Here is a 14,394-nt window from a genome sequence, read left to right on the forward strand (position 1 = left end):
TGAGGATCTCTAATCCAACATTTAGCACCGAAGACTTTGAAATAACTTACATTGGTTTTCTTACCAGTGAGGAGTTCATAGGCAGTCTTCTTGAAGAATTTGTGAAGATATACTCTGTTGATGATGTGGCATGCAGTATCAATTGCATCAATCCAGATACGACGAGGTGTCTTGTATTCATCAAGCATAGTGCGAGCCATCTCAACAAGAGTTCTGTTCTTGCGCTCCACGATGTTGTTTTGCTGAGGAGTATAAGGAGCAGATAACTCATGAGTAATACCAAGTTCATCAAGATAGTCATGAAGACTAGAATTCTTGAACTCAGTTCCATTGTCACTTCTGATGTGCTTGATCTTCACACCGAAGTTGGTTGAAGCCCTCGAGAAAAATCGTTTGAAGACTTCCTGCACTTCATGTTTGCAAGTAACAATGTGTACCCATGTGTATCGAGAGTAATCATCAACAATAATAAAGCCATATAGAGATGCATCATTTGTAACAACAGAATATTGATTAGGGCCAAAAAGATCCATATGAAGCAATTCAAACGGTCGAGTGGTAGTCATGATTGTCTTCGCTGGATGCTTGGCCTTGGTCATCTTTCTAGCTTCACAGGCTCCGCATAAGTGATCCTTGAGGAATTTTACATTCTCAATGCCAATGACATGCTTCTTCTTCGCAAGCATGTGCAAATTCCTCATGCCTGCATGACCAAGTCGTCGATGCCAGAGCCAGTCTTCTGAAGCTTTTGCAAAAAGGCACACGGCTGGTTGTGGTCCTGTAGAGAGATCAACAATATACAACTCTCCTCTCCTAAAGCCTTCAAAGACTTTGGAATTGTCAGCTTCCATAATCACAACACAACGGTACTTGCCAAAGACAACAACCATAATAAGATTGCGAAGCATTGAGACAGACATGAGGTTGTATCCTAAGGGCTCGACAAGCATGACTTTGTCCATGTGTCGATCCTTTGTGATCGCAACCTTACCTAGACCCAATACCTGACTTTTTCCTTTTTCAGCAAAGATGATATGCTTTAGATGCGACGGAGATAATGGGGCATCCATCAATAGATTCTTGTCACCAGTCATGTGATTTGTACATCCACTATCGAGGACCCACTCAATGGCTTTGAGTTGATCATCCTGCAGATGAATTAGTGCAGCTTACGAACTCATATACTTCATCAGTGAAGAATATGACATCAAATCATCAGATCAATTTCATTAAGCAATAGAACAGATAAAGCAGTATGAGGACGTGAGAATTCAGAGTTCATTTCTTCATGGTTAGCCTGCGTCCTATCAGGCACACTCAGGTCTCCAGCAAATTCTTTAGACGATTACGCACGTCTGGAGACCTGACCCTGCAGAAGAGATTAGTTCTTTTCTTCACCACCCACATCTGAAGGGGTGGCAAAGAGTTCATCACTCTACGAGCTCCATACGAGAAAGGTGGCATAGAAGCCAGTCCATTTCGTTTCACATAAGAGGGGTTAGGATAAGCATATGAATAAGCAGAGTAATCTTCGAGGACATATGAACATAATGATTAGAAGAATAATGCTCATATTCATAGCCTTTAGCTCTTCCCTGCGAAACAAAGTTGTTAGCATGATGATATTCATATGAGGACTTAGTCCATATGAAGAATTTGATCTGGGGTTCCTATTCTTCACAGGTGGTGTCCTAAGGACATTCACCTGTAGACTTTCAAGGCACCTTTTGCGAACCCAGATTTTCTTCATAGGGGAATCGTTCCTGCAGTTAGTGCCAACATATCTAGCAAATACTGCACCATTCTGATTTTTGAACAGTTTATAGTTGGAGTCAAATGACTCATCATGAGAACAAGGTGAAAGGATCGAGAAGAGGTGTCTAGAGGGGGTGATTAGACACTAAGTACAAAAAGTTGCAGTTTTTAATTTCTTTAAGTTGAAGTGGAGTTTTGGCACAAGTTTAACAAACACAATACATATCAAGCAAGCATGCAAAGAGTATATGAGCAGCGGAAAGTAAAGCATGCAACTTGCAAGAATGTAAAGGGAAGGGTTTGGAGAATTCAAACGCAATTGGAGACACGGATGTTTTCATCGTGGTTCTGATAGGTGGTGCTATCGTACATCCACGTTGATGGAGACTTCAACCCATGAAGGGTAACGGTTGCGCGAGTCCATGAAGGGCTCCACCCACAAAGGGTCCACGAAGAAGCAACCTTGTCTATCCCATCATGGCCATCACCCACGAAGGACTTGCCTCACTAGAGGTAGATCTTCACGAAGTAGGCAATCTCCTTGCCCTTACAAACTCCTTGGTTCAACTCCACAATCTTGTCGGAGGCTCCCAAGTGACACCTAGCCAATCTTGGAGACACCACTCTCCAAGAAGTAAAAAATGGTGTGTTGATGATGAACTCCTTGCTCTTGTGCTTCAAATGATAGTCTCCCCAACACTCAACTCTCTCTCACAGGATATGGATTTGGTGGAAAGAAGATTTGAGTGGAAAGCAACCTGGGAAGGCTAGAGATCAAGATTCATATGGTGAGAATGGAATATCTTGGCCTCAACACATGAGTAGGTGGTTCTCTCTCAGAAAATGTGTATTGGAAGTGTAGGTATGTTCTGATGGCTCTCTCAAGGAATGAAGAGTGGGTGGAGGGGTATATACAGCCTCCACACAAAAAACTAACCGTTACACATAATTTACCAATCTCGGTGAGACCGAATTGAGAAACTCGGTCGGACCGATTTAGCAAACCTAGTGACCGTTAGGATTTTCGGTGGGACTGAGATGCAACTCGGTAGGACCGATATGGTTAGGGTTAGGGCATAATGTAATCTCGATGAGACCGATTACACAAACTCGGTGGGACCGATTTTGGTAATAAGCTAACTAGAGAGTTGGTCAGGCAAACTTGGTGAGACCGATTAAACAAACTCGGTGGGACCGATTTTAGTAATAAGCTAACCAAAAAGTTTGCATTGTAATCTCGGTAGTACCGATTGCTCAATCTCGGTGGGACCGATTTTGGTAATGGACATACACAGAGAGATTACAATCCCATCTTGGTGAGACCGAGATCCCTATCGGTGAAACCGATTTACCTAGGGTTTGTGGCAGTGGCTATGACATCTGAACTCGGTGGCGCCGGATAGAAAGAATCGGTGGGGCCGGGTTTGACTTTTGGTTTAGGTCATATGTGGATGTGGGAAGGTAGTTGAGGGTTTTGGAGCATATCACTAAGCACTATAAAGCAAGAACCTCATCAAGCAACACCTCATCCCCTCTTGATAGTATTGGCTTTTCCTATAGACTCAATGTGATCTTGGATCACTAAAATAGAAAATGTAGAGTCTTGATCTTGAAGCTTGAGCTAATCCTTTGTCCTTATCATCTTGAAGGGGTTCCACATCCTTTAGTCCATGCCACTTAATTTGTTGAACTTGTCTGAAACATACTAGGTAAAAGTATTAGTCCAGCAAGAGATATGTTGTCATTAATTATCAAAATCACCTAGGGAGCACTTGTGCTTTCAATCTCCCCCTTTTTGGTAATTGATGGCAACATACACCAAAGCTTTAGATAAAGATATAGAGAATAACAAGTAAAGCTTTGGAAAGACATGTAACAAGCATAGGTTCCCCCTACATGTATGCAATCATGTGAATATGGAATATAGAAGCATGTGAGAGCATAACCATGACAGAGTAGCAATGTGTTACATGTATCTTGGCTATATGCATCAGGGCAAAAGATATGAATATGGGAAATGTACCTTCATGCCCATGAGTCCTTCTTGCAAGCAGTATGTACATCAGCAAGAATTTCTCATACACATAACTATGATGCATATACTTACCTTGTGGTCTTGAGTTGGATAGGTTGGGATGAGCCTGCGTAAACAAGGTTAGATAACACAGATGCACCCACTAGCTAGAGCAAACAAAAGAAACCATAAGAGTACCAAGATTGGGATGACATGTAGAGTGAGTACAGAGTACCAGGATAGATATTGACATGTCCCCAAAGAGAAAGATATGCAACGAATTTAATAAATTTCTTTCCCTTGGATGTCTTGCTCCCCCTAAAACTAGCATGGGATATTGGGAGAAGATAGAGAACAGAAAAACAGAGCTCAAAGAAACAAATGAACAGAGCTAATGCAAATAAGCACATATGAACATGTCTTTCCCCCAAGAAGACATGTGGCATCTCTCCTCTTGAACATCAAGCATCTGGGATCCTTGAAGATTACTCTTTCCTGGAGTATTCCCTCCCCGTAGAGATCTCTCCCCCTAGAGATACTAGGAGACTGCCTGTGCGTTGCCACGGGCCAACAAATGTTCAACCACAACACAAACTCAAGTATCTTCCCCCCTATTCCAATATAAATTATCCTCTCAATCTATTGCCCCTTCTCAGCATGTGGCTTCTATGTAGGTGTTTTGTTGTCTCACTCTACTACATGTGCAACATGGAACACCACCAACAAATGATGAGATATATATAATGCACCTCACCTTAGTACAAATACTAAGAAAAGAGGGCATATGGATATGAAAACGTTATTCCCACCAGATGTTCATTCACAAACCAACTATGGATAATGCTCTATTTGTCTCCGAGTTCTCCTTTCATCTCCACCTAAGATGTGTCTCCATCACTTTACCTCACTGGGACTTCTTTTCCTAAGGACCTCAAATATACATACAACAATCACACAACAAAATCGCATCATTGTCATTCCATATCTTCTTCCACAAGCCCTTCCACTCAAACTCTTTTGGCCATTTCTGCTATTCCATATATTCTTCCACAAGCCCTTCCACTCAAACTCTTTTGGCCATTTCTGCTCCGTCGTCACCCTATTCCAAATATGCCTATGTTACCATCCAGGTCCAAATACACCCATTTTTTTCTCCAAGTCTATCAATTTGTCTTATCAAGTTTGTACTTTCAGCCTCGGAATTTCCATTGATCGGAATGAGGAGGGTTCTCAAAGTTCACTTCTCTGAAAGAGAACACAACACACATTGATACAGATTCATGATGAACAAGACTCAGTGTTATTTATAACGATGAATACCAACACAAGGTAAGTTATTCAATGGAGTAGCTACATTGTTGTGTTTGTCAAAAAAAGGGTCGAAGAGCATCTCAAAAGCGTACTACTGATTTTCAAACTCCAGAAAATAAGAACTTCTTCCTACAATGTTGATGCAGTCACTAAACCCTGCAATATGAGCATCGAAACATATGTGAAACAAGCCTCCTTTCAGATATGTTTTCAGAAAGAAAGCAAGTGACTGATTACTTTTTTTATTGATCCTTCCAACTTCGGACCACAAGAACTTCTTCCTAGTATGTTGAAGCACTTGATAATTGCTGAAATATGGGCATTGAAACATAAACAAAGGACAAATAAAAATGCAGAGTAAAGGCAAAGTATATACATCATACATGCGTGCCATCTAATGATTTGGTACATGGATTGAGAGACCATTCGAGGAAACTGGAAGCAAGATGAGTATGCCGTCTAAACTATGATAAATGATTTGGGAAATAATAAATGGAATAAGAATGCAATCTTACTTTGCATTGATCCCATTCATGTGACTGAAATAAGTAGATGGGAAATTGATTTGTGGCAGTAGCATATGCGCACCAATGGTTCCTTGCATCCAAATGCACCCAGAAATAATTATAGGAAATTAGCATGAATATATCAGAACCAAATTTATGTACATATAGTTATAATGCTGCCACAAGCAAGGTCCATCTACGTACAGTAGTCCATTATGATTCTCCCCAACCTTGAAATTTGATATCATGTTGACTAATCATTGGGTGGAAGCATGCCACGAAGTTTTGAACTTGATGTTTTTGACACGTACATGTACCATGGTGCCCTGCAACATCAAAAAGTGATACTCCCTCTTATCCATATTACTTTTCACTCAAACGGGTGTATCTAGGCGCATTTCAATGCTAGGTACATCTGTTCGCGATATTTTTCACTATGGTCCATGGTGCATCTTCAAAAAGACAAAAAAAGTGTGGCTGTTTTTCCTATTTCCTCGAGAAAGACTTGCTGTAGAATTATTAGAATTTTATATACAAATCAAAAGTAACATCAGAACATGTTCTTAAACCAAATAAAGGAGATATTTTAACTGCAAATTACCTCTTAGTGCAAGTACTTTTTCTGCAAATTCCAAAGCTTCATGCCTTATGCTGACGTGAGTTAACTCTACCAGAGTTTGTTGCTGCAGATGGAAGTATTGTTGGAGTTTTGCACCCAGCATCTGCAATGTCATAATTCGAGTTAGGGTAAGAAGTCAAAATCTCATGAAGGTACTACAAGGGAAAATCACCTTCTAGACACAGGTCTGGCCAAACCACATTGTAAAAAATGCACACCCTCACCCTACAATGGCTTTATAATTGAAATACAAAACTTCTCCTAAAAATGTCAACAATTTTTTCAACCAAACAAAGATGTAATTTCTCATAAGAATATACTTGTAATCTACAGTAGCTCAGGTTGGAGGAGGGGCGGGATGCGGCTGCCCACCAAACACCAAAGCAAGAGCCAACTTTTCTAGTGGCCATCGCGGCTGCCTGCCTCAGGTAAAAAAGGGTGAACCCATAAGTGTGATTTCAGAGGTGGATACCTGATGTCCAGCTCAAGGATAAAACTTAAAACTGAGAAATCTGCGGAAGTATACATTTCCCAATAGACCTAAGGGATCAGGGATCAATGAATGTAACCAAACATGGTAGGAAACACAAATGCAAGTAATGTTCCACATATCTACTGGTAGATCCTATCATGATTTTTAGCCTGGCATTTAGTGCTAAACAAACTGCATTAAAATTTTATGGTCATGAATTGTTGGAACTTTTTAAACTTGACTTGTTAAGTTCACGGCCTATATGTGTATGAAAGGTTACAGTAATATAACACGAAGGGCACATGCATAATTTTTCACTGAAAGAAGGAAAAGGTCAGCATATATAAGATGAAAATAAGTAGTTCATGAATCCTAATGCAATTTAATTTTTGTTATTAGCAGCATAGTAGTGCTTGTTTGACAATGAATATCCTTGCCTCAAATGATTGCACCTTGCAAGTGGACGCATATGCCGGATTGCTAATTTGGCAAAGCTTGGGCCTCATACCCGAAGATTCAGAGAGAAAAGCAACAAGATATTGAGCATCATAGAATTAGTAAATACAGGCAGACAGCTCTGCAACACAATTAGTAAATACTGGTTGAGCAACAAACACAAACCTGATTGGAAAGAGAAGATATGATGCACACATTGGCCACCGCCGCAGTTGAGGAGGAAATCAACCCAGGTGTAGAGGGCACGTACAGGCACATGTGAATTCTTCACCTTGAAGTTGTGACACAAATCTATCAGGGATCAGAATTCTGAGGTTGGACGGCTGCCGGATAGTGTTTCCTCCATGATAGATCCGTCTTCCTTTTTTTTAAAGCTCCATGGAAGATCGTCAAGGAGGAGGTTATTACATATCGTTTTTTGCAGGGATTGGGGAACCACGTGTCTTCCAATGACATAGATCAATTCAGATGAAGAAAAACTTTATAGCCTCTAGAAATAAACGTGTGTTCAATCTTTCTGGCTAGAAAGGCGATGTGCACGTGCACACAGTGTCAGAGAGAGAAGAGGCCCAGAAGTATCTAACTCCGCGGTGACAACAACTCACATCTACAACCAATATTGATGGATGTCGACAGCGGCATGACAGGGAAACATGAAGAATAGGTGTCAGGGAGACCCACAACCAAAGAAAATCTAACGGCGGATTGAAGTGTAAACTAGCAAGAAAATGAACCTGATCCTGATGAGGATTGATCTGATAATCTCCTTAAGCACACGGAATCAATTTCCAAACCTACCTTGTTCAGCTTCAGAGAGGCTATGCATTCGTTTTTCATTGGCGGAGACAGAAAGGGAGATCATGGAGAAGAGGAAGAAGTCATGGATGGAATTATTTTCCACGTGGGGAAAGTCCGATGGAGAATAGGAAGAGTCCATGAAGTATGGAGGAAGATATCATGGAGTACTAATGAGGAAGAGACCGTGGAGTAGATTTAGTTTTTTTCCCAGAAGAGATAGAAATTGCTTTAATTAGAGGAGGGAAAAAATTATGCATTAGGATCATGTGGTGGATTTTATTTTCCAAATTGTTTGAGTGTGGTTGTGGGAGAGATGCGTACGTGAGACTTCTTTAACACGTGCGGAGAGATATACGTGAAAGTTTTTCCCTATTTGGAGAGACATACGTGAGAGATTGTTTATATTGTTTTCTGAGATTGAATGGGGTTGTGGGAAAGAGATAAGTGAGATTTTTTCTACGCATGAGACATTGAGAAATTTTAGTTGTGAGAGAAATATCTATAAGATTTTTTTTCTTTTGGGGAGAGATTCATGACAGATCTACACCGTAATGTAATTAGTATAGGTATAGATAGATATAGATAGATAGATAGATAGATAGATATAGATAGATAGATGAGTTCAAAGGAAAGATAAAAATCGGTTGCTAAATGAATTCCAATTTGTTGAACATTATTTATGAGAACCTAGGCTTTCGCCTGGAGACAACCACCAAACACCAATGTGAGGGGAAAGATGCCGACACACCTCGATGATGCCTCCAAGGAGTGGAACGGCACCCACAGGCGTCGTCGCCACCGGCACAAACCTAAGCTGCACATGACTTTCATCCATAGCACTACACATCTCTAGCTCCGTACACCAGAATGGGCAACGCCGTCCAAGTTGGAACACATTACCACCGCCACAACACCTCTTCGTAATGGCCGGAGTATCGTGGTAACCGCACAAGAGAGAGCACAAGCCATCCTCCATCTCCAGTCGCACAAACACACTCAATATAAATTTTCAAATAAAGAATGCCTCATCTTCAGTCGCACAAACACATTCGATATATAATCCTTTTATCAAGTTAAGACATCTATATCTTGCAAATAAAGCATGTCCCATTAATATAATTTCTCATAAGTTGATAAAAGGAGAAGCATACACATAGAAAATAATTTGACTATTTGCATGAAACAATTCTAGCACAAACACACCCACATGGTAAAAAGGATTTTGTGGATGCCATCATATGAATAGGCAGACCTAAAAGTATTAAATATTCCATGGCAATGCTATGTACTTTTCCGTCTAATCTATTTTGCAATATCATAACACAAGTCATTACAAACAACACTTGCCTTGTCCCCTCAGGTATTCTCGAGGTTTTAGCGTAATGTCAATTGAGCTTTGTTCAACAAAAGTACTATTGAACTGGCTAAGAACTTATATTTTACCTAAGTGCTACTGCGATCTATACATCAAAGCATAATCAGCCTACAGATATTCCTACATCAAAAAAATTATTTCTTCTTTGAGATACTCACTCGGTCCCATAATATAGGATTTGGTGCTTCTTGCAAGATGCCCTCTTGCGCCGATTTCACTCGCGGCATCTTGCATAGGTGCAGTACCATGTCATTGTCAAGGAAAGCATGCTGCCATTGGTAGAGCTCCTGCAGGTTAAAAGGAACCTCCTTCTCTTGGTACCAGCAGAACCCACAGGTCAAAGGGTCCACCCCATTGTTCGGGGTGCTCAAACCTGTAAGCTTGTCAACTACAAAACCTTCTGATCTGCGAAAAAGGAATGTATAATTTGTCAAGGGTTTTACATCGATAAAACAATATTGTGCATTAGAAATATTGTGCATTATATAGATAGATGCGGCGCAGCCTGAACCAAGCTTACAAATATCATGCCTTAAATAGATGAATGCAGTGGAACGCACACATAGTTTAATATTAATATATCCTGCAAGAGATGTGTAATATACATGTTCAGGACTTTAAATTTATGGGTAGAAGTAAACAAATATAGTCTGTGGAACGACGACCATCATGTATGTCTTTTATGGGCAAATTATCGCATGATAAATGGATTGGAAGGAGAAAATGAAAAACCCTAGCTCGAATCTGTACCTAAGTGATATATTCTTCTCAGGCTTATCAACTACGGCACTTCTGTGCACATAAAAATAATTGCAGAGGTCTCAACAACAAAATTAATTCCACATTGGTCAGAATCAGTTCAGATCTCACCTAATACAAACACATGCCCTCTTCATGAGACCCTGAACCTGCCCTTAGAGTTCAGATAAACGTACCATTTGATAGCAGACCAATATTTTGTTTTTGCTTTATACATGACTTGCTCACTACTCATAGTATAAAGCTAACTCGGTTGTAAAGGGAACTGGAAAAACCACTCAAAAAAGTTAGAGAGCCCCAAAAAACTTCTGGACTGAAGTATAACTACTGAAATGGAGCACGCACCTGCCGTCGAGATGCAACCGCTCGGGCGCTCGATCGCAGAAAACGAATCCGGGAATATGAGGACAGAAAGGTCTGCTGGTCTGCAATTGAGATGCAAAGAATCATGATTTATATTCAGGAGACCAAACATGGTAATAATCTAAATTTTTAGCTCGAGAACACAAACACTCGCAGCAATCTCGAAGGCACAAATTTGCCAATAATAGAACCAGATATAGACAGAAAGAACATCTTCACTCCCACTTAATCCAAGCAATTAACACCAAAAGAGTCTCCAACTTTCCTTTGGTTCCAGTCAATCACAACTTCAGAAACAACCTTCAATAATCTGCATTCAAGAGGTCAACTAAATTAAAAATATTGTAAGTAACAAGCATTTAGGCTGGTGATATTGTTATAAACGTGTTGTCGAAGATTTGTAGAAACAAACTAAACGAGCTCTATCTTCTTTTCATTGTTTTTTCTTCTGAGGATAGAAAAATAGAAATACCTCTATTGGACTGCTCAAGTAGTAAATGGGATCATTGCCCTTGCCTACACATGGGCCATGGCTCCAAATTCATAAGTCATGATCATTTGCATTCAGAGACAAGGATCTTGTTTGTGTTAGTGCTTCAGTATTGTCTGTGGCAAAGGATTAATAAGTTTGTTTTCGCACATGTGCGCATAGCAGATAGCTGCGGTTGATATGTTTGTTGTGTATCTTGGCTGATATTCCTGAATTCAGGCATGAGGAACGAAACATTAGAATCAGGAGTACAAAACCTTGTCTATCATATATATTACACAACTACTATCTAACATCACCCACTGGCCTGCACTGGGGTGATAGGAAATGATCATATGACAAAGAATTAAACATAAAAGAAAATATTTTTGGAGAAGGAAGAACATGTCAGGAGGATCTGGTGAACCTGCTATGCATACTCATGTGGACTTACGGTTCCAGTGAAGTGGAGCTGATGGAAGAGGGGATCACGAGCAGCGGCGGGATGGTCGGCGCTGGAGCTCATGGCGAAGTGGACCCGTGGCGCGGCGGCGGGGGAAGGGGTCGTTGGCGCGGGCAGCGACCGCGATGGGACAGCGGCCGCGGCGGGAGGTGGCGGGGGCGGCCGCGACGGGCGGTGGCGCACCGCGAGACGGGTTAGCGTTTGATAGGCTGAAACACCAACACCATGATTTTCAGACCCTGCCAACTCTATAATTCTATAAGATCCAATACATGCTACATTGTTCCAGAGCACCAATGTCCAAGTCAATACCATATATTATCCACTGAAATGTCTGATTTAATATCATATGCAAAAACATTAGAGCAATGTGCTCTCCTTTACCCATATTGTGTACCACATAACATTATGAACATTAGCGGAGGATTAGCCTGCAGCTATTTTAGATCGTCCACCAAATAGTTGTAGTTTTCCTAAATCATGGAGAAGAACAAGGTTGAAATTCGCAAGAGTCGTATAGAAATTTCTGCAATCAATATCATACCTGATCCATGTACGGTAGCCTCTAAATAAGCAACATAAGTCCACAGTCCATAAGTATGTAGGCTACGCTCCAATTTGATGTATCATGCAATTTTGCAATACTCGGATAATTTTGTAAAGCATACAGATACTGCATTGGAGGGCTATAAACTTCAGTAATCTGAAAATATGTAGACCGCAGCTGAGACCGTAACTTAGTGACACAACACATGGTATGATAGCTAAAGGAGAGGCTGTAACATCCCAAATTTTCAATTTGGAATGTTATACATTAGGTCATCATGCATATCATATTTTATTTTGCTTTTGGTTTTTATCCTAGAAAATCCTAAGAAACTCAAGGACCCACGGAGAGAGTTGGGGATTTCGTTATTTACATATTTGAGTTTTCTCAAATTATGTAAACAAGATCATTTGATTTTATTTATTTTATCATCAATTATTTCTATTACAAAAATATGAGAGCGGGAATAAAATGACTTTCCCAAAATATAGAAATATTGAGGATTTAATAAAAAAATCAAATAAGATTTATTTCGGAGTTTTTCGGTATTTTATTTGAATTTAGGAAAAATGCACGTTTTTCAAAGTTGTAGTTTGGGCCCAGATAAATGTTCACTTTATCGGGCTTGATTTTAGAAACCCGGGAAAATTTATTTCGTGAATTTTGGAGTCCGTTTAGTATTTCTTTTTACTTTCTTCCGAGCGGAATTATTAAAAAAAATAAAAAAAAATCGCGGAACCGACTTTGGGCCGTACTCGGGCAGGACTCTGCCTGGCCGGGGCCTTTATAAGGCGCACCCGAGGCCCGAGCCGAGCCAGCCCACCACCGCCGCCCTAACCCTAGCGCGCCCCAGCCGCCGCCCCCTTGTTTTCCGTGCTGTTTAAAAAAAATTCGTCGTTTTTCTTTGTCATCGGATTTTTCTGCGGTTATTTTCTGATTGTGATTTCTGATCTGATTTTCGTTTTAGTATAACTTTTCGCTCGTTTATCGGAATCAGGCGATTCAAGCGCCTGGAGTTTCGTCTCGAAACCCTCTTTCCGAATAATCAACTTAAACATGTTTTTGCTACTGTAAAATTTGCCCTAGATCCAGATTACTAGAACGAAGTTGTTTTCTTTCGCCGTTTGATTTCTTTTGCCTCGTTCGATTTGATTCTTTTGCAAACCAGGGTTCTTAAGTTGAACTTTCTGGTTAGATCTTCTATTTGAGTTTTACCTGTGCATTAGATGAGTACTTATTGTATGCTTGTTGTTTGTCTGCGATAGAATACCCGGAGTGCACCGCCTGTTACTTCGAATCTCTAGGTTTCGCGGATCATCAGCAAGGCAAGTAACACTTTGATCATAGCTTTTTCTACAACCCAGTTTTATTGCATTAGATCAATTTTCACACATTGCATGATTAGGATCTAATTAAATTGTGGGATGGGAAGTAGATGAGGTAGTACCTATTACCTGTTTATTATCAAACCTTTGGGAGTTACTTCTACGTTTGCTTATTATGCCATGCTATGCTAGTAGACGTGGATTGGGTGAGTGAAATCCATGACAGATGTGAGATTGATAATTAATGGTTTATCTAAGGTGGCAACTTAAACACACATCTGGGTGGATTGAGGCACCTGGGGTTTCCAGGACTTGCCTGTTTTTCTTTTGGACCGCCACCTAGGCTCAAAGGGATCATGAGATTATTCATACTAGAAACTTCCGTGTGCAGCCACAAGCTATTATCGGCTCTAGCATAGTTGACTAAGTTGTGCGAACTCTTACAGTGGTAGACTAGCAGATGTAGGGGATGTAGGTGGTACGGTCTACCCGATCGTAAGGTGCTAGCGCTTCTGAAAGACTATGTCTCGGTCATCCGTTTCTCAAACACCCTGTAGTGCGAGAAACCAAATGGAGGCGATCGAGTCTTGTGGGGAAAAGTGCGCAAACCTCTGCGGAGTGTAATAAACTAATCATGATTAGCCGTGTCCCCGGTTATGGACATCTTGAGTATCTAGTACTTGGATTTTCATGTGAATCTCAACATGTTACTCTAAAGTTAATTTTGTTGGGTTTAATGATGTTACTTTAATTGGGATTGAGAATGCTGTCAACCATTCTCAATGTTTAACAACCACCATGATAGTAATTAAATTTATTCCTTTGAAGTAGGGAAAAATTGGCTTTACGCAAAAACTGTAACCATAGAGCTTTCCACCAGCCAAATATGCATATAGTATAGCTGTTGCATTCCATTACTCTCTATGTGTTACCTTGCCAGCATATTCCATGTGCTGACCCGTTTTCGGGCTGCAACGTTAATGTTGCAGACTTTTCAGACGACGATTAAGGAGTTTTTAGGTCGTGGTTCTATACTCAGTGATGCCGTTGGAGTTGACGGACTGACTTATCTTCCAAGCCTTCCGCTGTTATCGTTATTAGATGGCCTTAAGCCATATTTATTGTAATAAGTTCTCTTTTGAGACACTCGATGTAATAAGTG

The sequence above is a fragment of the Triticum dicoccoides genome, chromosome 7A, assembly GCF_002162155.2.
Source record: "Triticum dicoccoides isolate Atlit2015 ecotype Zavitan chromosome 7A, WEW_v2.0, whole genome shotgun sequence".
NCBI lineage: Eukaryota > Viridiplantae > Streptophyta > Magnoliopsida > Poales > Poaceae > Triticum > Triticum dicoccoides.